Here is a 23,150-nt window from a genome sequence, read left to right as displayed (position 1 = left end):
AGACGCCTGAGGGCCCCCGAGGACCGCCCGCCGCCCCCTCAGCCCCGCGCCGGCCGCAGCCCCCAGCCCCCGGCGTGAGCTTCGCTCTCCCTCCTCAGACCCCCTGGCTCAGCCCCTTCCTCGCTCAGACCAAAGCCGCCTCCCTGCCGCGGTCCCCGGCGGAGGTCCGAGGCCCCTCCGGCGGCCGTGGGTGTCACCGCGCTCACGGTGCGGCCGGACTGGACGCAGCTGGAAGTTGGGGACCTGGAAGGCCGGGCTCCTGGGCCACCAAGTGACACCTGGAAGCCATGCGGCTGCCCTCAAAGGGTTATCGAATAAACATTTCCTTCCCGGCCTGTGTGTGGGGGGTGTAATGATCTGACAGAGGGGTGTGCGGCAGGCCTCGGGGGTGAGACACACACACACACACACACACACACACACACACACACACGCACCGCCCAGACGGCCTGGGTCTCTGCGCATGGCAGCGCGGTCAGGTGGCACCCTTTCCGGGTCCCTACGATGCTTTGTGGAAGTGCTGAAACTTCACCTAAACATTCAGAGCGAGTTTTCTTCTATGATTAACTCATGTTTGCTATTTTCTTTTCTTTTTTTCTAGTCTGTTTATTTATTTAAAAAGTTTCAATCCCAGTTGGCATTCAATATTATATTAGTTTCAAGTGTCACACACAAAAAATAAATAAAATAAAATAAAAGGTGAATAATAGGCATAGCAGAAGGAGAGAGAGAGAGAAAAACAAAGGGCCTGTTCAAACAAATAGTTGATGAGAACTTCCCAAACCTATAGAAAGAGCTAGATGTTTAAATTCAAGCAAACAAACACCTAGATATCTCCTTCCAAAGAGTCCTTCTCCGAGGCACAATATATCAAAACTGGCAAAAATTAATGACCAAAACAAAGAATTTTTCCAGGCAGTACCCTATAAAGGAAAGCCCGTTTGGTTATCATCAGACTTCTCAGTAGGAACTTGACTATCCAGAAGAAAGTAAAACCAAATATTCAAACTACTGAAAGAGAAAAATTACCAGCAAAGGTATCCTTTAAATATGAAGAAAAAAAAATTAAGACTTTTCCAGATATACTGAAGCTGCTGAGGAAAATATTCAAGGGGGCTGTTCTACGTGAAACAAAAGATGAAAGGTCACAAAACTATGAGAAAGATCACCAAAAAACTCACAGCATAAACAGAGATAATCCGTGACAACAAACACATAAAAGAAGAGGGGATAAAAGCCTGAATTTGCAAATGAGGATGGAGATCAGGGGCATTCAAAAAGGGAAAAATTGCATTGGTGGTTCAGTGGTAGAATTCTTGCCTGCCAAAAGGGAAAAATTACTGTATATGTGAAACTTTCTTTTTTATAAACCTATTGATAACCACACACATACACACACACACACACACTCACACAAACACACACACACACACACACTCACACACACACACATATACACACACATACACACACACACATACACACACATACACACACTCACACACACATACACACACATACACACACTCACACACATACACACCCACATACACACACTCACACATACTCACACACACATACACACACACACACACAAAGAAAAGTAACCAATGGAGGCACAGAGCTATCAGAAAACAGATAAAATGGCTATAAAAATCCTCCTACATCAATAATTACCCTTAGTGTAACAAGACTGAATTCACTAAAGAGGCACAGGGTGGCAGATTGGATCAAAAAACATGCTTCCTACAAAAGACACTTTTAAACTGACAACACAGACTCAAAGTGAAAGGGTGAAAAATGATTCTCCAAATAAATATCAACAGAAAAGTGGATGTAGTCATACTTACATCTAACAAAATAGACTTCAGTATAGCAAAGGTAACAAGAGACAAAGATAGATATGTCATAATGATAAAGGGGACACTACATCAGGAAGACATAACACTTCTTAATCTATATGCACCCATCAGGGAGCACCGAAATATACACAGCAACCACTAACAGAACTAAAGGGAGAAACAGACAACAAGACAGTCATAGTTGGGGACCTTAATACTCCAGTGACAATGCTAGACAGAGCATCCAAACAGAAAATCAGTGAAGAAATATTGGCCTGAAACAACAATCAGACCGAATGGACATGATTGACATTTGCAGAGCCTGTCATCCTAGAACATCAGTGCACATTCTCAAAAATAGAACTTTGTTGGGTCACAAAGTAGCCTCAACAAATTTAAGATGATTGGCATTATACCAAGCATATTCTCAGACCACAATGCTTTGAAATTATAAATCAACTGCAAATAAAGTAACACACACACACACGTGGAGATTAAACAACATACTACTGAAAAATAACTAGGTCAAAAAAGAAATAAAAGGTGAGATATAAAGATATACAGAGCCAAATGAGGATGACAATATCACATATCAAACTTGTGAGATGCAGTGAAAGCAGTAATAAGAGGGAAGTTTATATCATTAAAGTCCTATCTCAATAAACAAGAGAAATCCCAAGTAAACAACCTAATATTACACCTTGATGAAATCTTACCATTTCCTGATGAACTAGGAAAAGAAGTACAAAAGCAACTGAAAGTCAGAAGAAGAAAGGAAATAATAAAAACTAGAATAGAATAGAATAGAATAGAGAATGAAAAGATTATACAAAAAATTAGTACAACGAAGATCTAGTTCTTTGAAAAACTTAATAAATTAGACTCACTAAGGAAAAAAGAGAAATAACTCATATAAAAGAGAAGTTATAATAGACATCTGATATACAAATAACCATACTAGAATAGTATGTAAGACTATATGCCACCAAAAACAATAACCTAGAGAAAATAGAAGCTCCTAGAAAAATGTAATCTTCCTAGACTGAATCATGAAGAATTTGAAAAATTGAAATAGACTGATGAATAGCGAGGAAATGGAAACAACCATTAAAAAAAAAAAAAAGTGGAAGACGGAGAATCGGAGGAAACAAGATGGCTGCTCGGGTATACACCTAGCCGCAGCAGCTCACAACAATTTCAAGGGAATACAACTAAAATGTAGAGTGGACATTGCCCAGAGCTACAGGTAGTCGACTGACTGAAAACTCTACAATAGGAAGGAGGGAGAAAACCAGAAGGAAAATCAGAAGAGCTGAAAAAAAGCCTAAGGTACGGAGACATGCTGCGCGCTCGCACGCACGCGCGCACGGAGAGGTCGCAGCCGGAGAGGAGGAGAGGGCTGGGTGCTGCCTGGCGTTCCCTAGCAGGAAGGAAATAGAACCCCCAGCCTGGGCTGAACCCCCGAACCGGCAGCGCTGATCCCCAAGTTATGTGCCAGACCCTGGGGACCCAGGCTCCGGCAGGGGGAGACAATCCCGGGGGACGGCGAAATGCGGGGCCCCCGGAGTCGCGCGCCCATGGCGCGCAGAGGACTGAATGTTGACTCTGATGCTGGATTACCCTAGCCGGAAGAAACAAAGCCTCCGGCGGCAGCTCTGAGCCTCAGTCCAGACCGTCCCGAACTCCAGGTCTGGGCCAGTCCCTGGGGACCCAGGCTCGGGCAGGGGGAGACGGAGCTGTGAGGTGGAGTCCTGGGAGCGCGGCGAAAGGCCGAGCCCCCGGAGTCGCGCACACTGTGCGCAGAGGACAGTCTGTTGACTCTGATCCTGGACTCCCCTAGTGGGAGGGAGAAAGAAAGCTCCAGACTGGAGGAACGCGACGAGGAGCAGGAGCCCCTGCCGGACACCGGCCAGCCGGGCACCAGCAAGGAGCCGGGTGACGGGGCCCCCAGTGGGGGGGGTGCCCCTGAGCCTTCGACTGCTGAGCGCTGGCAACGGAGCCAAGGACGGGGGCTGCTTCCTGGGCGGCGCCGACCCGGCAACAGGCTGGAGCAGCGCGGGAGCCCACGGAGAACAAAGGGGTGCCACAGGCCAACCTGCTGAGCTCCCAGGACAAGGAGGAAGAAACCAAAGAAGTTCTCAATGTGAAGAAATCAAGTGAGAGCAAATGATAGTAAAATTACTTAAGAAAGAATACAAAGAAGATCTTGAAAAATCAAAGACTAAGTCAGAACTCAACGCACCAGCCAACATTGCAACATAAATGCGTTTTGTTTTGTTTTTTAAAAAAGAAAAAAAAAAAGGAGAAAAAAGGGACAGAATGTTGGAACAGCGGCGACCAGGCCTAGAGTGGCCAGGCACAAGGCAGTGGCAGCTGGGCCCGGAGTAGCAGTGGCCAGGCCCCAGAGCAGCAGCAGCCAGAACAAGAGCATCAACGGCCAGCACTGGAGCAGCCAGACCTGGGGCAGTGGCAGCCAGGCCTGAGGCAGAGGCGGCCAAGCCCAGGGTGGCCAGTCCAGGAACACCCAGACACGGAGTGGCTGGGCCCGGAGAAGCCCGGTCCAGAGCAGCCGGGTTGGGAGCAGCCAGGCCAGGAGCAGCGGCTGCCAGGCTGGGAGCGGCCAGGTCCGGAGCAGCCGGGTCTGGTGCAGCCAGGCCAGGAGCAGCGGCTGCCAGGCTGGGAGCGGCCAGGTCCGGAGCAGCAGCTGCCAGGCTGGGAGCGGCCAGGCCCGGAGCAGCCGGGTCTTGTGCGGCCAGGCCAGGAGCAGTGGCTGCCAGGCTGGGAGCAGCCAGGCCCGGAGCAGCGGCTGCCAGGCTGGGAGCAGCCAGGCCCGGAGCAGCCGGGTCTGGTGCGGCCAGGCCCGGAGCAGTGGCTGCCAGGCTGGGAGTGGCCAGGCCTGGAGAAGCGGCTGCCAGGCTGGGAGCGGCCAGGCCCAGAGCAACAGCTGCCAGGCTGGGAGCGGCCAGGCCCGGAGCAGCTGGGTCTGGTGCGGCCAGGCCTGGAGCAGCGACTGCCAGGCTGGGAGCGGCCAGGCCCGGAGCAGCCGCGTCTGGTGCGGCCAGGCCCGGAGCAGCAGCTGCCAGGCTGGGAGCGGCCAGGCCCGGAGCAGCCAGGTCTGGTGCGGCCAGGCCAGGAGCAGCGGCTGCCAGGCTGGGAGCGGCCAGGTCCGGAGCAGCAGCTGCCAGGCTGGGAGCGGCCAGGCCCGGAGCAGCCGGGTCTGGTGCGGCCAGGCCAGGAGCAGCGGCTGCCAGGCTGGGAGCGGCCAGGCCCGGAGCAGCGGCTGCCAGGCTGGGAGCGGCCAGGCCCGGAGCAGCCGGGTCTGGTGCGGCCAGGCCCGGAGCAGCGGCTGCCAGGCTGGGAGTGGCCAGGCCCGGAGCAGCGGCTGCCAGGCTGGGAGCGGCCAGGCCCGGAGCAGCCGGGTCTGGTGCGGCCAGGCCCGGAGCAGCGGCTGCCAGGCTGGGAGCGGCCAGGCCCAGAGCAGCCGGGTCTGGTGCGGCCAGGCCCGGAGCAGCGACTGCCAGGCTGGGAGCGGCCAGGCCCGGAGCAGCCGGGTCTGGTGCAGCCAGGCCCGGAGCAGCAGCTGCCAGGCTGGGAGCGGCCAGGCCCGGAGCAGCGACTGCCAGGCTGGGAGCGGCCAGGCCCGGAGCAGCCGGGTCTGGTGCGGCCAGGCCCGGAGCAGCAGCTGCCAGGCTGGGAGCGGCCAGGCCCGGAGCAGCCGGGTCTGGTGCGGCCAGGCCCGGAGCAGCAGCTGCCAGGCTGGGAGCGGCCAGGCCCGGAGCAGCCAGGTCTGGTGCGGCCAGGCCAGGAGCAGCGGCTGCCAGGCTGGGAGCAGCCAGGCCCGGAGCAGCAGCTGCCAGGCTGGGAGCGGCCAGGCCCGGAGCAGCCGGGTCTGGTGCGGCCAGGCCAGGAGCAGCGGCTTCCAGGCTGGGAGCGGCCAGGCCCGGAGCAGCAGCTGCCAGGCTGGGAGCGGCCAGGCCCGGAGCAGCCGGGTCTGGTGCGGCCAGGCCAGGAGCAGTGGCTGCCAGGCTGGGAGCAGCCAGGCCCGGAGCAGCGGCTGACAGGCTGGGAGTGGCCAGGCCCGGAGCGGCCGGGACCGGAGCAACCGGTCCCAGAGCAGCCGGGTCGGGTGTGGCCAGGCCTGTAGCAGCAACAGCCAAGTCCAGAGCAACTAGGTCGGGAGCGGCAGTTGTGGAACGAACCAGAGCAGCAGACCCGGAGCAGCTGGTTGTGGAACGAACCAGAGCAACAGAGGCCAGGCCCGGAGCAGCCAGGCCCGAAACAGCTCGCTCCTCGCCTGTACCTGCCCACGGCTGCCTCTCAGACATGGCTGGAAACTTTTGCGGGAACTTGAGGGTCTGCTGAATCAAGTGATGAAGGCTTAGATCTGGATGTGTTGAGTTAGTATAGCGCTGGGGTGTTGATCTGTGAGTGCCTTGGGTGGGGCCTGGATGAGGCTGGTTGACCTATTTGAAAATGTCTTTTGTGTGAAGTGTATCATTGGGCATGTGGAGGTATTATTGATATGAGAAAATGCTAAGTAACTGATTTACTATCTGAAAAGGGATTTACTATCGGGGAAAGGGAGGGAGGAAGAGACTGAACATAAACTGTGCACCTATGGATGAGGACAATGGGGGATGGGGAGGGGGCAGAGGGTGGGGTGGGAACCTGGTGGAGGGAGGAAGAAATGAGGAACCTTTGTAATAATATGAACAATAAAGATTGATTTAAAAAAAAAAAGAAAAAAAAAAAAAAAAAAAAAAAAAGTCCCCAAAATATAAAACTTCAGGACCAGATGGCTTCATCAGAAAATTCTACCAAACATTCAAGAGATTTGATAACTATCCTTTCTCAAACTCTTCCAAAATAACTGAAGAAGAGGCTAAACTTCCTAACACATTTTATGTAGCCAACATAACCCTGATACCAAAACCTGGCAAGAAAAACACACACAAGGAAAACTGCAGACCAATATGAATAGATGCAAAAATCCTAAACAAAACACTAGCTAATTGAATGCAAAAGTACACTGAAAACACAAGACATGCCGCTTCATCATGATGTCTCGTTTTTTCAGTGTACTTCATCATTCACAAGGGTGAGTCAGCATATGAACATCAATCAATGTAATACACCACATCAATAAACAAAGGATGAAAATTGAATGATCTTATCAACAGATGCAGAGAAAACATCTGCTAAGATACAACATCTACTTATGATTAAAACACTCAATGCAAAGTGTATGGAAGGAAAGTCCCTCACAATACTAAAGGCCATATAAGATATGACAAACCCTCAACCAATATCACACTCAATGGAGAAAAGCAGAAAGCTTTTCCTCTAAGTTCAGGAATAAGGCAAGGATGCCCTCTCTCATACTCTTCTTCAGCACTAGAGGCCCGATGCACGAAATTCATGCAGAGTAGGCCTTCGTTCCCCCGGCTGCTGGCACTGACTTCCCTCTGGCACCCGGGACCCGGGCTTCCCTGCAGGCCGCGGGCAGGCACCGGAACCTGAAGCCCCAGCTTCATCTGGGAGGATGTCTGGTCTAATTAGCATATTTCGCTTTTATTATTATAGATAGTTCTGGACGTCCTAATCCAAGCAATCAGGCAAGAGAAAGAAATAAAAGGCATCCAAATTGGGAATGAATACATAAAAGTATCACTTTTTGCAGATGGCATGATTCTTTATACAGAAAACCATATAGACTCCACACACACACACACACACACACACACAACTATTAGAAAAAAATAAGTGAATATAGCTAATTTGCAAGATAAAAATTAATATAAAAGTTCCATTGCTTTCCTATATACTAAATGAAATGTCAGAAAATGAAGTGGGAAAAACAATTCATTTTGCACTTACAACATAAAGAATAAAATACCTTGAAATAAACCTCACAAAAAAACTGTGAAAGACACACACATATATATATATATATATATATATATATATATATATATATATATATACTGAAAACTACAAAGCATTTTTAAAGATAAAAACAGCAATGAAATCAAAAGGTCTTCCATGTTCATGGGCTGGAAGAATCAACATAGTTTAATGCCTATGTTACCCAAGTCAATACGCAGATTTAATATAATCCTCCTTCAAAATTCCAATGACATTTTTAAAGGAAATAGAACAAAAAAAATGTATCAGATTAATATGGAACCACAAAAGGTCCCAAAGAGCCAAAGCAATCTTGAGAAAATAAAACGAACCAAAGATATCACATTCTCTGACTTCAAAGTATACTACAAAGCGACAATAATTGAAACGGATGCAGAAACAGCATGTGGTAAAATACAACATCCACTTATTGGCAAAAAACTTATAGGCCTTGGTGTTAGAGAAGATTTTATGAATTTGATCCCAAACTCAAGGGGAGTACAGGCAAAAATAAATGAAGGGGAATTATATCAAACTAAAAAGCTTCTGCATGGCCGGGCCGGCTTGGCCCAGTGGATAGAGCGTCAGCCTGTGGACTGAAGGGTCCCAGGTTTGATTCAAGTCAAGGGCATGTACCTTGGTTGTGGGTACATCCCCAGTAGGGGGCATGCAGGAGGCAGCTGATCAATATTTCTAACTCTTTATCCCTCTCCCTTTCTCTCTGTAAAAAAATCAATAAAATATACTTTAAAAAAATAAAATTTGCATGACAAAAGAAATAGCCACACAAAAAAAGTGCAACCAACCAAATGGGAGAGATGTTTGCAAACAGCTCTGACAAGAAGTTAATATCCAAAACATATAAAAACCCGCACTACTCAACGCCCAACAAACAACCCAATGTAAAAAGAGCAGAGGACCTGAACAGACACTTTCGCAAGAAGATAAACAAATTGCCAACCGATCTATGAAAAGACGCTCAACTTCACCATCTTCACTAGCTTTTCATTAATTAATAGACACAGATGACATGGAGGTTATCAGAAGCAGGAGGGAGAGGGTATAGGGATTGAAATATATGGTGATGGAAGAAGATTTGACCTTGATAGTATTGTACATTTGAAACCTATCTAATGTTATCAACCAAAGTCTCCCAATAAATAGAATAAATAAAAAAGATGACTGGATAGAAATGTTATGATACATATACAATGAGTGGCCAGATTATTATGATCTCTGAATGCATAATAATCTGGCCACTCAGTGTATGTATGTATATATATATGTATATATATATATGTGTGTGTATATATATATATATATATATTAGAGGCCCAGTGCATGAGATAGCAAGAGAAAGAAACAAAAGGCATCCAAATTGGGTGGAGTCCAGCCAGTCTGGCCAGGGGGAGGGATATGGGCCATAGGCCAGCCATCCTGCTGGTCAAACTCCTGGTCGAGAGGACAATTTGCATATTAGCCTCTTATTATATAGGATATACACTGAGTGGCCATATTATTATGCGTTCAGAGATCGTAATAATCCGGCCACTCAGTGTATAAAATGGAATATTACTCTGTCATAAAAAGAAATAAAATCTTACCATCTGTAACAGCATGAGTGGACCCAAAGGATTTTATGGTAAGTGAAATAAGTCAGTTAGAGAAAGACAAACACCATATGATTTCACTTGTATGTGGATTCTAAAGAACAAAATAAATGAACAAAGAAAACTGAAACAGACTCATAGATACAGAAGACAGAAAAATAGTTGCCAGAAATAAGGGGGTTGGGCAACTGGGTGAAAAAGGTGAAGGGATTAATACGTACAGATTGGTAGTTACAAAATAGTCATGGGATATAAAAACAGCACAGGGAACCATCAACAAATTACAAGTGCTAGCCAGGATGTGAAGAAAAGGAAACCCAAGGTCTAGCCGGCTTGCTCAGTGGATAGAGCATCGGCCTGCGAACGGTTCGATTCTGGTCAAGGGCTCCCTACTGGGGTTTGGGTTGCAGACTCAAACCCCAGTAGGGAGCGTGCAGGAGGCAGCCAATCAATAATTCTCTCCATCATTGATGTTTCTATCTCTCTCTCTCTTTCTCCCTCCTTCTTTCTTCCTCTGAAATCAATAAAAATATATTTTTTAAAAAGGGGTGGGGGAACCCTAGTACATTGCTGGTGGGAATGCAGACTGGTGCAACCATCATGGAAAACAGTATGGAGTTTCCTCAAAAAAATTAAATATGGAACTACCATTTGACCCAGTGATCCCACTTCTAAGAATATATACTAAGGAACCCAAAACACAATCACAAAGAATGTATTCACCCATATTTTCATAGCGACACAATTTACAATAGCTAAGATCTAGAAACAGCCCAAGTGCCATCAGTAGCCGAATGGATAAAAACGCTGTGGTACATTTATACCATGGAATACTATGCAGCCATAAAAAAGGATCTCTTGCCCTTTGAGACAGCAGGGATGGACCTGGAGAACATCATGATAAGTGACATGATTCAGTCAAAGACAAGTATCATATGATCAAACGCAGATGTGAAATCTAATTAACAAAGTAACCTGATGAATGGAATTGGTCCAGAGACATGGAAGCATGGAGCAGAGTGCAGAATCTCAGAGGGAAGGGGGGAGGGTAATGGGTGGGAGGTAATCAACCAAAAGGAAGATACATGTGTCCATGGGTCATGCATATATGTACTCATATATGCATGACCCATGGACACAGTCAATAGGGTGTTGAAGGCCTGGGCAGGGGGTGGGGGGCAGGCTGGAGAGGGTCAATGGGGAAAAAGGGGGACATATGTAAAAAATAATAAAAATTAAAATAAATAAAAACAGCATAGGGAATGTAGTCAGTAATACTATATAATAACTATAAATAGTCAGGTACTGAAAATATTAGTGAGAGTACTTTGTAAAACATAGTTACTGCACCTGAAACTGATACAAAATAATATTGAATGTTAACCGTAATTGAAAAATAAAAATTTTAAAAACACTGAGGAAAATAAAGAGACCTAATAAGAAAACAGAAAAAAACTACAAATTACCTAAATACCTAGTAAATAACAGCAAACAAATAAGAGAAAAATAAGCAAAACAATGGCCAAATAAAATTTAAAATAATAACATAGAAATAAAAAGTACAAAACATCCTGGCTGGTGAGGCTCTGTGGTTGAGCATAGACCCATGAACCGAGGTTCCGGTTCCATTCCCGTTCAGGGCATATGCACTGGTTGGGGCTCGATCCATCTCTCTCTCATCGATGTTTCTATCTTTCTATCCCTCTCCCTCCCTCTCTCTCTGAAATCAATAAAAACATATTAAAAGAAAATACAAGACCAATTAAAAATTTAAATAAAAATACTAACTTCATATATCAAGGAACTGGGGGGGTGTGGGAGGGGGAAGCAGAAGCCCAAAGTCAGCAGAAGGACAGAACTAAAATATTACAGCAAAAATAAATGAAACTGGAAACAGAAAAACAGTAGGAAAGACCTCAAACACTAAGAATTGGTTCTTTGTCAAGATGAAAACTGCCCAGCCTCTAGCTAGACTATTCAAGAGAAAAAGGGAGAAGACCCAAATCAACAAAATGACAAAGGAAAGAACATACATTATACTGTAATGATACCACAGAAACACAAAGAATCATAGAAGCTACTATGAACAATATGCCAACAAACTGGAAAAACTAGAAGAAATGGGTAAATTCTTAGAAACATACAACCTGCCAAGACTGAATCAAAAGAAATGGAAAATTTGAATGGTCCGATCACTGGCACAGAGATTCAATCACTAATAAAAAATTTCCCAACTTTTGGGGGAAAATCAGAGAAGGAAACACGGTGAAAACTCATCCTAGTTAAGACATTGTAGAAATAGAACAACGCCTAACACGTAGCGGAAGTTCATTAACCACAGTAACGCTAAGCTCTGATAATAACTTTCTTCCAAAAGAGAAAGTTATCAAATATATTTTATACTTTCAAGTTAAAGGAGAAAAGAACTCTTCCCTGACCGGGAATCGAACCCGGGCCGCGGCGGTGAGAGCGCCGAATCCTAACCACTAGACCACCAGGGAGATGGTAACTTTGCTCTCTCAAATACACTAAGTTCCTGATATGTGACGTAAGTTGTAGGTGTGATTGTGATTGGGTGGATCTCAGAAGTTTTAGACGCTTCCTTCTCCTTCCCTGGCCGCCTCCCAGCCACCGCAGCCCCGGAGACACAAGCAGAGAACAATAGAAAACACTGGTTTCTGAGGGGGAAGGACTGGGAATGAGGGGGCAAAAAAAGTCATGTGTCAGAAGTGGGATTCGAACCCACGCCTCCATGCGGAGACCAGAACACCCGTAGGTAAGGGAGCCCCTTGAGTCTGGCGCCTTAGACCACTCGGCCATCCTGACACCGCTGCCGTTTCCTCCCCATGTAGCCTATTAGCTGTATGCGCACGGACGGGGACGGGGGAAGAGGAGGGAGAGGGTGTCTCTCACCCAGACCACGCGGAGAGCCGAGGGCCGGGCCAGCTCGCAGGAGCCCAGCCCTGGCCGGCGACGTCCAGCAGCCGAGGCCGGGGGCGCCGGCGCCACCCAGTGCGGATCCCCCCGCGGCCAGCGGCTGGGCGCCCCGGCTGCGGGAGCTCGGCCCCGGGAGAGCGGTGGGGACGCAGCTCTCCGGCGGCCCGCCGGCTCGGCTCTCCGGCCCCAGGACTTGGCCAGGCGCCGCCCGGGCCGCGCCGCACCCGGAGGGAGGGGGGACGAAGTCGGCCGGGAGCCCGGGGCCCCGCAGAGCTGGCGGGAACAGGCAGATTCGTCCCGGCAGCGAGGAGCGCGGCGGGGACGCAGGGAAGGAGGGTCCGGCGTGCAGGCGGCCCCAGCCCCGCCCCGCGCCTTTGCAGCGCAGCGGGGAGCGGGGCCCGGGAGCCGATCCCCGAGGCGGAGCCGGCCTGGGCGCGGGGGTGGGGGGGGCCGGCCTGGGCGCGGGGCCGAGGCCGCTGCAGGCCTCGCTGGGCCGGAGGGCAGTGGACCTGGTGGTGACAGAGTCAATTTTGAAAGTGGAGCCAACAGGATTTTGGCTCCATAACTCGAGGATTTTGGGCCCGAAAAAAACAAAACTTACACTTCTTCCATTTCAATGTGGGTGCCGTTTATTTCCTCTACTTGTCTGTCCATTTTTCAGATGGAGTTGTCTGCCTTTTTGTTCTTTACATATTCCGGGTGCTAGACCTGTACCCCGTTATATGATTTGCAAATGCTTTTCCCATTCTGTACGTTGTCTTCTCGCATTCTTTATAATGTCCTTGATGCTCAAAAGTTTTTTAATTTTGATTAAGTACAATTTATCTGCTTTCCTTTGTGCTGCTCAGACTTTTGATTTATCTAAGAATCCATGGCCAAATTCAAGATCGTGAAGATTTACCCTTATTTTTTTTTTTTTTCCTATTAGCTGTATCATTTTAGCTCTCATGTTTAAGTCACCTGTCCATTTTGAGTTAATTTTTGTATATGAGTTAGGAGTACAGTTTCATTCTTTGCATTCTTTTCCAGTTGTGCCAACACCATTTGTGAAACTTTTTTCCTCCAATGTTCCAAATCCATGGGCTTATTTCTGGGCTCTCAGTTCTGTCCCAGTGGGCTCTGTGTCCATCATTGTGCCAGCACCACGCTGTTTTAATTAATTTTGTCGTAGCTTTATAGTAAGTTCGGAAATCTAGTAGTGTGAATCCTCCAACTTTTTTTTTTCCCCCTTCAAGAATGTTTTGGCTGCTTGAAGGCCCTTGCATTTCCAGATGCACTTGAAAATTAACTCTTCCACTGGGGTTTTGTTAGAGATTGCATGAGTCTGCCCATCACTGTGGGTGATATTGGCTCTTAACAATATTGTGTTCCAGTCCATTTATTTAGGTTTTTCCTTTATTTCAACAATGTTTTATAGTTTTCAACATAAAAGTGTTTCACCTTCTAGATTAAATTTATGGGCATGTAGTTTATTATTTTGGGGACTATTGTAAATGGAATTGCTGGTGTATAAAAACTGTACTGAATTTTTTGTTTGATCTCATGATCTGCTACTTTGCTAAACTTAGGTATTATCTCTAGTAGCTTTTTTTATTATTATTATTCTCTGGTACTTTTATATACAGAATGATTTTGTCATCTGTGACTAAAGAAAGTCTTGTTTCTTTCTTTCCAATTTGGATAACTTCTATCTTTTTCTTGCCTAATTTCTTTGGCTGGAACTTCTTAGTGCAATATTGACTAACAGTGGTGAGAGTGGACTTCTTTGACTTGTTTCTGATCCTAAAGGGAACATTTTTAGTCTTTCCCCATTGATTCTGATCATAGCTCTGTGTTTTTCATACATGCCCTTCAGAGTCCCTCAGTGTCTTTAAATGCATAAGATAAAATATATAGAATTACAGAGGAAACTAAATGCCTAGTATGTTGAAATTCTGTTACCAAAAAATTTAAAATTAATTTGTGATATTGTAACATGTATACTTATTAACACATTAAATAAGCTAGTACCATTTGAATTAGTGATAAGAATAAATGACATCCTGAAATGCTTACAGCTGTAATGTATAATACTACTGTGGTTTGCTATCTCCATTGTTAATGGAAGGAGATACTCAGCTAGAGGTTAATGAAGATAAAGACATAAATTGTTTCCATCCAAATTCATGGGACTCTGAGTTCTAGCCACTGGAATCCCAGGATAAAACCCCTGAGGTCAAGAGAAAATTGGTGATAGAAAAGCTGGACCTGGCCCTGCTTGGTTTGGCTCAATGGATAGAGCCTCAACTTGTGGACTGACGGGTCCTGGGTTCGATTCTGGCCAGGGGTGTGTACCTTGGTTGTGGGTGCATCCCCAGTAGGGGTTGTGCAGGAGGCAGCTAATTGATATTTCTCTCTCATCGTGTTTCTAACTCTCTATCCCTCTCTCTTCCTCTCTGTAAAAAATCAATAGAATATATATATATATATATATATATATATATATATATATATTTTTTTTTTTTTTTTTTTTAAAAGACGGACATGGCATGAGTAGGGAGCATGCATGCCGTTGTGCCCAGTACACAGTTGGCCATGTGAGAGCTACAAGGACAGTAGCAGAGGCTTCCTGCCAAGCGAATAGATGCAGGAAGAGGGGACAGAGGTGTGTGCCAGGGGAGTGACGGCTGTGGCAGAATCTGGGCTGGAAGGCAAGCGGGGAGGGAGGACAGAGGCGACGTGGGCCAGTGGATGGAGTGCCAGTGGGATCAAGAGCGGACCAGAAAAGAGCACTACAAAGGCAGGTGATGTCAGAGAACAGGATGCTTTTGAAATGTTGTCAGGTAGCAAGAGGACACGCCTTTAGGACTGCCTCCGCAGGCTTGGGGAAAGCTTTAACAGATGACATTGGACAAAATTACATACTGATGAAGTGCTTTATTTCCTCGATTCATTAGCTCTGGATTTTTCAGTGTTAAAAATGTTCAAATTCAATAAAACATTTTGTGCATAAACTAAAATGTCTACTCACAAATACATTGCACTTGGCAGTTCACACTTTGTTTCACTGTTTGGCTTCCTAGCAAGTGCTATGGAGAATGACAGCATTGTTTAACCCAAGCTGATCTTCTGTCTTCTCAGCACTGTGCTGTGGCTGCTTTCAAATCCACTCAGATGTACATAGTACCCTCAGTCTGTGCCAAAATGAGCTCAAGTGGTTCCAAACCAAACTCTTAGAAACTTGCTTTGGAAGTGAACCTGTGTAGCTAAGTGGGCCTGTGTCCAGAGCTGACTCAATAATGGGAATTCTCCAAATAAACTTCCATTAGAATATGCTTATTAAAGGATAAATGATAATGTGCTAGTTGAAGTATAAGGATCTTGGGATAGACAACCTAAACCGTTATTTCTACAGTTATTTAGAACTTAGACTACTAGATGGTTTTATCTGGGAGAAGTGTTTTAACATTGACATTGTTTACAATTGACAGGGACTGGTGGTAATAAAACACACACTGAATTGTTCGGTTTTATTTATTTTTAATATGTTTTTATTGACTTGAGAGAGAGAAAAGGAGAGGGTAAGAGAGAGAGATGGATTGCCCCCTGTGTGCATCCCAACCAGAATCAAACCCACAACCTGGGTAAGTACCCTGACCAGGAATCAAATGGGCAACCTTTTGGTTTGATCCATGGAACAATGCCCAAGCAACTAAGCCAAACTGGCCAGGTGGTGTTTGGTTTTATTTTTATACAACAGATCCCAGTGGTGCACGATCAGGGCCCAGGAAGGACACATGAGGTTGGCTAGCCAGGGAGGGACCACGGGAGGACTCCAGGGCGTATCCACCCATCTTGCCTAGTCCCCATTGTATGACCCAGCAGCAAGCTAACATACCAGTCAGAGCATCTGCCCCCTGGTGGTCAGTGCATGTCATAGCTACCAGTGGAACAGTGGAAGGAGAGCTTAGCCTTTTATATTAATATACAGTATAGATTTAGATTCTTTTCAGGCTCTGGCCCTGGCTCTGGTTCTAGTCTGTTGGGCTGCTTTCTTGCAGTTTCACTTCCTGGGAGTAGTTGCACATCTGTGAGATAACAATGACCATGGATTTATGTCAAGGGGTCTTTTTACCTTGTAAGGAATGGGTTGAGGAGAGAGGATGGGCGGGCAAGAAGTAGGGGTGGCTGAAGAGGTGGTGCAGGCAGGGTGAGAGTTGTGGGGTTGAGGATGAAATGATTGTAAAGAGAAAGAGTTTGAACTTGGCCATCTGGTTTGGACTTAGAAGTGGTCCTTTCTTTGTGCTTTCAAACCTTTTGCCTCATGTCTCCTTCGTGCCTCCTGCTCCTTCTCTCAAGTATCCTAGTTGTTTCTCTGCTCTTCTTTGACCTTCCCTCTCCCAGGTTCTGCCCTCCCCCAAGACAAAAATCCCCCAAGATAAACTGAACTTTGATAGGTCAGCAAAGCCCACACCCTCAACTGATGGTAGTCCTGGACATACTCACACACCATCACACCTGCCACCTGCTAGGCCCCAGTGTATGGCATTACTTGGGGAGTGGGAGACTCAAGAAGTTTAAATGCTCAGATTACAAAATGAGGGTCTTATAATGGCTCCCAAAGTGCCTCCCCTAGGGCTTTGCCATCCCCCCGCCATAGTGGATTGCACTAGTGCATGCGGCAGGAGAGAGGGTTTCATTCCCCATGACCACTCCCACACCATTGCTCATTCTAGTCACGCTCTCCAAGGAAACACAGCCTTATTCTTAAGACTCAGCGGAAATAGGAACCACCTCGCTTTAACACCACTTCTTGCCACTATGCAGCTTTCAGAACCCACCTGCTCCCAGTGTTCATCCAGATCTCAGTTCTGCTATAGGCTAAAATGATTGCCCTCAGAATATTAAGACTTCCGTTAATAAACTTGAAACTGTAGTCACCCCAATATGTGCAGTCACCAGACTTGGATTTTCCTGGTGGGGAAGGCAGAGGGGCAGGCATTTGTCTTTGGGCATCGTGCTGGGTGTCTTCAAAACAGAGAGAGAGAGAGAGAGAGAGAGAGAGAGAGAGAGAGAGAGAGAGACCATAATCAGGAGTGGCCCTTAGAGAGAGAGAGAGAGAGAGAGAGAGAGAGAGAGAGAGAGAGAGAGACCATAATCAGGAGTGGCCCTTACAACAAAAGTCCTTCCCAATTATATTTCCACTAAACACTTTCTCACTTTATTTTACAGTTGGGGCTGTTGACATGCTATGCCCTTTCCCAGGCATTCCAAGCAGGGCTGTGGGAGGGACACTGCTGGGGACCGTTTTTACACACAACTGTGGCGCGCTTCTGGGACGGTTAGAGATGCTCTGTGATCAAGTCCACCACGTGGGTCTGTCCGGAGGAGCATCTTTCATTAGAATTTGATCCAGGAGCAGAGGATGGGGTGTTAGCCTCCATGAGTTTAGGAGAAAGCCTGAAGGGTGTGAAGGCTAGTGAAACCCACACTCCGATCCAGCAGACCGCAGTCTCTGCTCGGGGCTCTGAACAGGAAGCTTTGCTACACGCTGGTGTGGGTGCTCCTAGAAAGAGTAAACTGAAGACGACAGCCAGGACATCACAGCATGTTTCCCAGAACTCCCTGGCAGAGGGGTTTCAGTTCCCACCAGCTGGACTAAGGCTCACCAGGCCCTGGGAGGGAAAGCAAGGAGAGATGGCCATTTGGGGAGCCACCCAAAAAGGTGTGCTGGACGGGCTGAGTGAGCCAGGAGGGGGATGCAACAGGGACAGAATCAGGAGGAAGAACTTAGAATGTTGATGGCTCACAAGTTCTGTATGAAAAGCCTGATGCTGAAAGATGGCGGAAGATAGGTTGGATCCCTTTTTGGCTGCCATGTAAAACTTTGTAGGTACAGAGGAAGAAAGCTGGAAGAATGGAGCGAGGAGAAGGGAAGACAAGGAAGGAAAGAAAAAGGAACCAAGAATGTACAATGAGGGCCAGAAAGGAAGGACATGGGTATGTTAGATGCCAAATGACAGTAAGTGGAGAGAACAGGGATGAAGAATAGAGATGAGAGGGAAAGAATGAACACAGGAAGTGGAGCAGAACGAGAGGAAAGCTTAGGGGGTTCCAGCTGGAGTCCTAGCCCGCCAACATGTAGCCGAAGAAAAGGTAGAGGGCGCAGTAGGCCTGACTTAGGGGACTAGTGTTTGTCAAGACCACGTCCTTGCCAGTCTGGCTTCTAGTCTTCCATCTCTTCCTGTGAATGCACAGAGGTGCCACAGCACAGAGGCCTGGCCCGGGGTGAAATGACTATGCGGAGAAATACTGAATTGGGGAAGGGGTTGGGGAAGGCAAAGGGTAAAGAGAGGCACTCCCTTTACTAGAGGAACCCCATCTTTGAGCTCTCCTCACCCATCCAGCCACAAAAAACCAGGTTTCTGTTCACTTTCGTCCTCATCAGAGGTGGAGCCGTAAGGAGTGGTCCAGGAACTTGGATTCTAAGTGCCCGAGATGGTCCTGCCTGAGTCCCCATGTTTTGTTTTGTTTTTCTTCCTGGACATTTATTCTGGAAATACCTTTACCTTTTCTGCAACACACCCCAGGATCTCTGCCACAGCCTGGGTGATAACTGACTGACACTGTAATCTTCCCAGACAGGGACAGGTCCGGACCAGGTCTGCCTCAAGCCGGCCCATAGTGTGTGGTTCTTGACTTTGTGCAGGAAAGATTGCACAGCAGGAGTCCAGGTGATTCTGAGAGCATGTTTATTAAATGTACTGGGGGCAGGGAGCCAAAGGAAGGACGCAGGGCGGCGGCGGCGGCGGCAGCAGGAGAGAGCGTGGGCGGGCTCTGCGTGGCTCCCGGGAATGTTACAGGAAGAAGTGGCCTGGGCAGGGCCGCTGTGAGCTCACGGGGAAGGGAAGGTCACAGAGACAGAGTGAGCCTGGGTAGGGCTGCGTTAGCTCACTGGGAAGTCAGAGAAAAGGAGGACCTTGGAGACAGGACCAGGGGTGAGCCTGGGATGCCCTGCTGCTGCCCTTTGCTCCCCTGGTTGCAAGTCCCTTGGGGACCCTAGAGTTTAGGAGAAAGAAAGTAAAAAGTTCATGCCTGAGCAGGGCATGGGCGTGCCCCCGAGAGAGCCCATGCAGGTATGCTTTGTCTTGAGCATTTCTCTCTTAGGTGGAGGGTCCCCAACAGAACACTCACCAGCTTCTCAAGTGCATTTTTAAAAAATATATATTTATTAATTTCAGAGAGGAAGGGAGAGGGAGAAAGACAGAGATATCAATGATGAGAGAGAATCATTGATCGGCTGCCTCCTGCACACCCCCTGATGGAGATCAAGCCCGCAACTGGGCATGTGCCCTTGGCTGGAATCAAACCTGAGACCCTTCAGTCCGCAGGCCAACACTCCATCCACTGAGCCACAGCAGTCAGGGCCTCAAGCACATTTTTTAATGCTGCTGCTGCTGCTGCATCAGGAGTATACAGGGGAGTGAAATAAGACATTAAGAATATACATCTGCCGAAACCGGTTTGGCTCAGTGGATAGAGCATCGGTCTGCGGACTGAAAGGTCCCAGGTTCGATTCCGGTCAAGGGCATGTACCTTGGTTGCGGGCACATCCCCGGTAGGGGGTGTGCAAGAGGCAGCTGGTCGATGTTTCTCTCTCATTGACGTTTCTATCTCTCTCTCTCTCTCTCCCTTCCTCTCTGTAAAAAATCAATAAAATATATTTTTTTTAAAAAGAAAAAGAATATACATCTCAGGTAAAAACTGCTGTTTGAATTTTAACCCTGCTAAGTCTGGCTCTTGCATCTGATTAAAACACTGGGTACTTACCTCAGCTTCCAGGTGGAGACCTGGAGGCTAAGGCAATTTTCCCTTACCTGAGACCAGGACCACAGGAGATTAATTCCCACTGACTCGGTAACCTTCAGAGATAGAAACTGTAGATAACCTTCAGAGACATAAACCTCTGAGCTCTGCTTCTGTGTTATGGCTATCGCAAGATAGGGCCACATTCCAATGTCCAGCAGGACGTGACTGGGAACAACCCTGAGGGCTGACCCCAGTCTTTAGAATGTAGTCTTTAGGATTTAGAATTTAGAACAAAGGAAAATTCCTGTGGTTTGAACCTTTAAAAGGGATTGCCTACCCCTGAAACGGTGCGGTCATGTGGAGTCCACCTGCGTGTGGTGCTCTTGCGGCCGTCCTGGCCAGTTTTTTCAATAAATCCTTGCCTGCTTTTTTAATCAGTCATCAGCCTCTGGTGGTCTTATTTTGAACCCAGGGTTCGACCCCACAACAGGGAGTTTGGGATTATTCTTTGGTCGGGTTTACTGTTCTACTTTTACCATGGGTCTGTCTGGCTCTTACCTGGTTTTTGCTCTTTGTTCCCTTGACTTCATCCATCCTTGGGTTTGGCTGGCACAAATGGCATTATCTGAGTCTCCCTTACCAGCGTGACATAAGCTATTTATTCTCTGAGCAAGAAGGAGAGGTATTAACCATTTGTTCTCAAGTATCCTTGTTTAGGGAAGGTAAGTTCTTTTTTTTTTTTTTTTTTTTTTTTTTCAAATCAATCTTTATTGTTCATATTATTACAAAGGTTCCTCATTTCTTCCCCCCTCCACCAGGTTCCCACCCCACCCTCCGCCCCCTCCCCATCCCCCATTGTCCTCATCCATAGGTGCACAGTTTATGTTCAGTCTCTTCCTCCCTCCCTTTCCCCGATAGTAAATCCCTTTTCAGATAGTAAATCTGTTACTTAGCATTATCTCATATCAATAATACCTCCACATGCCCAATGATACACTTCACACAAAAGACATTTCCAAATAGGTCAACCAGCCTCATCCAGGCCCCACCCAAGGCACTTACAGATCAATACCCCAGCGCTATACTAACTCAACACATCCAGATCTAAGCCTTCATCACTTGATTCAGCAGACCCTCAAGTTCCCGCAAAAGTTTCCAGCCATGTCTGAGAGGCAGCCGTGGGCAGGTACAGGCGAGGAGCGAGCTGTTTCGGGCCTGGCTGCTCCGGGCCTGGCCTCTGTTGCTCTGGTTCGTTCCACAACCAGCTGCTCCGGGTCTGGTCACTGCCGCTCCCGACCTAGTTGCTCTGGACTTGGCTGTTGCTGCTACAGGCCTGGCCGCACCCGACCCGGCTGCTCTGGGACCGGTTGCTCCGGTCCCGGCCGCTCCGGGCCTGGCCGCTCCCAGCCTGACAGCCGCTGCTCCGGGCCTGGCTGCTCCCAGCCTGGCAGCCATTGCTCCTGGCCTGGCCGCACAAGACCCGGCTGCTCCGGGCCTGGCCGCTCCCAGCCTGGCAGCCGCTGCTCCTGGCCTGGCCGCACAAGACCCGGCTGCTCCGGGCCTGGCCGCTCCCAGCCTGGCAGCCGCTGCTCCTGGCCTGGCCGCACCAGACCCGGCTGCTCCGGGCCTGGCCGCTCCCAGCCTGGCAGCCGCTGCTCCTGGCCTGGCCGCACCAGACCCGGCTGCTCCGGGCCTGGCCGCTCCGAGCCTGGTAGCTGTTGCTCCGGGCCTGGCCGCACAAGACCCGGCTGCTCCGGGCCTGGCCGCTCCCAGCCTGGCAGTCGCTGCTCCGGGCCTGGCCGCACCAGACCCGGCTGCTCCGGGCCTGGACGCTCCCAGCCTGGCAGCTGCTGCTCCGGGCCTGGCCGCTCCCAGCCTGGCAGCCGCTTCTCCAGGCCTGGCCACTCCCAGCCTGGCAGCCACTGCTCCGGGCCTGGCCGCACCAGACCCGGCTGCTCCGGGCCTGGCCGCTCCCAGCCTGGCAGCCGCTGCTCCGGGCCTGGCCGCACCAGACCCGGCTGCTCCGGGCCTGGCCGCTCCCAGCCTGGCAGCCGCTGCTCCTGGCCTGGCCGCACCAGACCCGGCTGCTCCGGGCCTGGCCGCTCCAAGCCTGGCAGCCGCTGCTCCTGGCCTGGCCGCACCAGACCCGGCTGCTCCGGGCCTGGCCGCTCCCAGCCTGGCAGCTGCTGCTCCGGGCCTGGCCGCTCCCAGCCTGGCAGCCGCTGCTCCGGGCCTGGCCGCACCAGACCCGGCTGCTCCGGGCCTGGCCGCTCCCAGCCTGGCAGCCGCTGCTCCGGGCCTGGCCGCACCAGACCCGGCTGCTCCGGGCCTGGCTGCTCCCAGCCTGGCAGCCGCTGCTCCGGGCCTGGCCGCACCAGACCCGGCTGCTCCGGGCCTGGCCGCTCCCAGCCTGGCAGCCGCTGCTCCTGGCCTGGCCGCACCAGACCCGGCTGCTCCGAGGGAAGGTAAGTTCTTAAGATCCACTGGCTGGCTGTAAATCGGACAAACTGTTAGGCCTTGTTGAATTATCTTGTCACAGTTTCCCCATCCTCCATGCCCAGGAACTTTCCTAGCTTCTCACGATCCTGCCTCAGTAAGTCCACAAGCAGGTATCCTATGTACACCTGTGCCCAGGGACACCGGGGCCAGACGCGCAGCTTGGGAGCGGGGGCAAGAATGACTAGAAGGGAGGCAGGAGTTAGATTCAGCCCTCGGAAATCTGACAGCAGGGGTGTTGCCCGAGACCTAGTCATGAGATAGCTTTGTGTTTTAGGTGCTCACGGGGTAAAGAGAGTCCTCTTGGACCAGATCGTGTGTGAGGTGACCCAGTTCAGGCCCATCCTCTAGGTTTTTGTTCTGTGCAAGTGGGTGGCTGAGACAGGAAAGGGGGTGCGGGGCGGGCAAGAATGATTAGGTGCTATGTGTTTGAAATATAGTGGCAACCATACTTTGGTAAAACACTGCTGTTTGAATTTTAACCCTGCTAAGTCTGGCTCTTGCATCTGATTAAAACACTGGGTACTTATCTCAGCTTCCAGGCGGAGGCCTGGAGGCTAAGGCAATTTTCCCT

This window comes from Pipistrellus hanaki (genome assembly GCF_964339955.1).
Source record: "Pipistrellus hanaki genome assembly, chromosome: 5".
In the NCBI taxonomy this organism is placed as follows: Eukaryota; Metazoa; Chordata; class Mammalia; order Chiroptera; family Vespertilionidae; genus Pipistrellus; species Pipistrellus hanaki.
Note: the sequence above shows the minus strand (reverse complement) of the source record.